The sequence below is a fragment of the Microtus ochrogaster genome, chromosome 1, assembly GCF_000317375.1.
Source record: "Microtus ochrogaster isolate Prairie Vole_2 chromosome 1, MicOch1.0, whole genome shotgun sequence".
NCBI lineage: Eukaryota > Metazoa > Chordata > Mammalia > Rodentia > Cricetidae > Microtus > Microtus ochrogaster.
The window spans coordinates 81,055,728-81,059,980 of NC_022009.1; positions in this window are offsets into that span (position 1 = coordinate 81,055,728).

The following is a 4,253-nucleotide window of genomic DNA, read 5'->3' on the forward strand; positions in this document are numbered from 1 at the left end:
CGGCACACTGTTTTCAGAAGCAAGGCTGCCATGAAGTCATGTGATACAGCACAGGTGAGAACTGACAGAAACAGCTCTGATTCGTTCATTAACACAAAATGCAACATCCACTTTCAATTAAAGAAGACATACATGCCTTACTCTGCTTTTATGTTGTAGACAGACATTTTCTAATTTCCTTACCTTGGCATTTGATTCACCTCCGAGTTTCCTTCATCTAACCTTGACCAGAGAGTTAGGAGACTCTTATTCAACTTTGAAGGAGGCGAGCAGCTAAAGTAGAGCAGTTACTTTGAGGATCACACCGTTATGTGGTGATGACAATAGGTCCTGACGGGTATAATTATGTTTCTTATTTTAAAAGCATCCTTACAGACATTAGCAAATAGAGTATATTGTCATTGGTGTTGCTTAAGATGGAAAAGGGGCCTTTCCCTTGCTTCCTATCTGTGATCTTGAACGTTTATCATTACATTTCTGAGCTCCAGCATGGTAGCATGATATTTCTGTGTGACCTGCTTTCCATGTTACATAAATTCTGCACACTTTTGTGCTATCACCTCGCCATCTTCTACAGGAAATATCCTGGTGCTGTCCATATCATGGTTATAATTGAGTGGAAAATGAACATATTAAATATGCATTACACTTACATAATATAATTGTATTGCATCTCATTGTAAAAGCCCCGTTAGCCTGTATCTGTGAAAGTTAATGCTGGATTAGATGTATATGAGTCAACCAATACATTCCTAATTTTGCAATCAAAATATAGTTTCTTGACATTCCATTTTGTAGGAATTTCTGTATATTCTAGAAAGGATAGAAGTCCGGGTGATAACATATAGAAAAAATTATTACCTTTGTAGTTTTCTCAAACATCACAGAGCAATAGCCTAGATTTGTTCATATAAAGCACTGGCTTGCCCTTCCTCAACTATCACCACCAGGGGGGAAAAAAAAAACCTTGCTCATGAAACTTAATAAATCCCATATGGAAATATACAGAAGTTTATCCCACCCTTCAGGAAGAAGATAATAGTTTGCATTGTGACTCCCAAAACCGCCTACTACATGGCATTAAATAGCATGTATGTGTAGTTGTATATTCTACATATTAACTTCCAAGATTTACATATTACGCTTTCATGGGAAATATCTTACTATTGCTTAGTTTTTAGCATTCCATTCTAAACCAGCAAATACCTCCATAAACGACATTGCAAGGAAGGCCACTTTGGATGTAAACTGAAGCGAAATTAATTAGAAGCTGCTGAAACCCTAGAGAGTGGGTAGTGATCCCAAATGAGCTCCATGTGATGTTTGATTTCACGACTGACGGAATTAGAACGCCTTCGTTTACTGTTCCGGGAACGTTCATTAGTTCTGCAATGTGTCACACACATCTCCGTTCCTCCCAAGCTATTTTTTAGTCTCCGCATTTCTATTTTGACGTTAGAAAAATATACAACCAAAATCTATAAGACTTTGATTAAATGTTGATACAGCTGATTTCAACACAGCCAAAGCCAGTGACCATCCATGGAATCTAAACAACAGCTCGCAATTACAATGTCAAAGGCTTGTATACACTGTGTGTTATGTTTCATTGTCTGGCATGCAAATATAGTCTCCATTTCCTTTACACTAGGTCCAAAGTATAAAGAAAGCCAACCAAAGAGTTGTGTTTCGTTTACACAAAAGAACAAGGTTCAATCATGTTTGATAAGTTGCAAATTACTGGTAATAACCACAAGTGTTGTTACAGCTGCTGAGAATGGTCAGGAGGATGTGCAAAATGCAGCAAAGGCATGAATCAAAAGAAAAAATCTAAACAAGTTTGAATGATGGTGTATAGTATGGCTAACTTTAGCTTCATTTGGGGCCCAGAAATGCCATATTGGATGCAGAATGAGGTGCCTCAGATGGAAGCTGGCCTTGTATGGTCGGTTAGACTTTCAGCTCTTCATACAATGATGTGATCTTTACTCAACTGGATGCAAATTATACTTACAAATCAAAATTATGACAGCTTTTTCATTTAATGCTAATATTGGGATTTTGTACAATGTACATTTATAAAAATCTTATTCTGAGAAGAATTTCTTTCATTCAGTCCAATTTCTGCTTCTCTTGTGCACTAAGTCATACAGCAGCTTGAGTGAACTCCTGGAGAAGTTGCAGAAGGCTAAACAGAGCCTCTATCAAAAGAAAAAGTATGCCCCTCTTCCATGTTGCACACTACGGCCATCAGTGATTTTTAATTTCTCAAGTCCTTTGTTTGAAGGTTTGTAAAATGAAGAAGAATGGGTGAAATAAGAAGGCATTTCCCACATAAGTGTCTGATTAGAACTATCATTTGAATCAGGTTAAAATATTTAAAACTCAGGGTGTTCTGTTTAGAACCATAGACTTCCAGCTTCCTTTCAAAATGTGTACACTATGGTAGAACTGTGTTGTGTCCCACATAGCAATGGTTGGGTAAGGATCAGCTGCCCTCATTTCCACATAATGCTGCTCTTAAGGATAGAACATTCATGGCACCTGCCCCCTTCAGAATTTTAACTCTTAATTGATCCTTTCGTCTTCCCTGAAATTTATAACACTGCCAAGTTTTGCCTTTTCTGCATCCCCTGCCTTTAGTAGCATTGTTCTATATTCATAATACAAGTATAGATACAGAAACAAACTGTCTCTGTCCAACAGGCATATTGTGTGCAGCAGTATTAGTGACAATGAACATTCAGTGCTGCCCTTTATAGCCCGAAGAGTTCCAGGAGCTTATGTGTTAGCTGCAAATGCTCACACCAGTCTGTTCAAACACCACGTCCAGCAGGACAAGATCTTTCATGCTAAGCCAGCGGATCTCAGACTTTAGTTTGCGTCAAAACCATCTGGAGAACTTGTCAGAACAAGTTGGCAACTGCTTTTCTTTGGACCAGCCTGGGATTATTCCCAAGGATGTCTATTTCTGACAAGCTCCAGGTGTTGTTGATGCTACTGAGCCAGTGACCACACATTGGAAATGACTGATTTTAACATTGATCTATCCCCAGTGCCTACTGACACAGTGAGTATTCAATAAATCATTGAAATAATAGGAACTGTGTTAGGTAGATACTAATTTATAAAACAGTGAGAAAATTATGACTTGGATAAAATTGTATATCTAATAAACATCAGTAATAGGATATTAAAACTTGTCCTTACAGCACAGAGTTATGGTCCAGTTTTAAAAAGAAGGCACACATAAGGTTGCTTGATGGCTTGAGTATCGTGTATCTCAGCTGTTCTTATTCTATGGTGGAAAACTCTCTCCCTGACCACTGAACAAACATTAAGGTCTTGGCATGGTGCCCAAACAATTCTATATATGCTTTATATAGAAACTTTTGCTTAAATTCAGTCACAGGGCCAGCAACTCTTCCCCTGCCCTCTCTAGAACACACTTAAAATGTCTGGAGCATGCCGAAGGCTCAGAGCTGCGAGGCTGATGCCCATCCACTGTGCCCCCATGGCTGAACTGATTGGTACACTGCAAGAGGCAGCAGGCTTGCTTCCTACCTGTTCCTTTCTATTTGGATTGTGATTTGATTGGTTAATAGTCAATCCTATGAAATCTGAGTTCAAAGAAGAACAGAGCTCTTTGTAAGAAAATGAATGTCCTAGAAAGGCTGAGCACAGGGAAGACTCATGAAAAACACAATGATCTGAGAAATGGATGCAGAAACCAAAAGCTAAGAAAAGATCATAAGATGCTCAAAGATTCTTAATGCTTTGCTGTTAGATGATTTACTTAAACTTACTTTATACTTAGTTAAAGAAAAATAAATTGAAATGCACACTTGATCCAACACTGTATGGATCGTACAAGGAAGAGATGGAGCATCAAGAGTGATCAGCAAAATGAGAACTGACAATGGAAAGTGCTCGCTGTTGGGTGTGAACTGTGAGGTTCTCATCTGAAAATACCAGAGCCTGCATTGGTATGTCTTAGAGCAGAGAGTGATCTAAAAATGTTTAAAGAGTTATAAAAAATATGAAGAGATAAAATAAAAGGAGGGAGAAGTTGGAGAGATTAAGAAGTGGAATCTGCTATGAACATAGTTGAACAAATGCTCTTGTCATTTGATAGGGCATCTCTTGGGTATATTCCCAGGAGCAGTATTGCTGGGTTCAGGAGTAGGTTGATCCCGAATTTCCTGAGAAACCGAAACACTGATTTCCAAAGTGGTTGCACAAGATTGCATTCC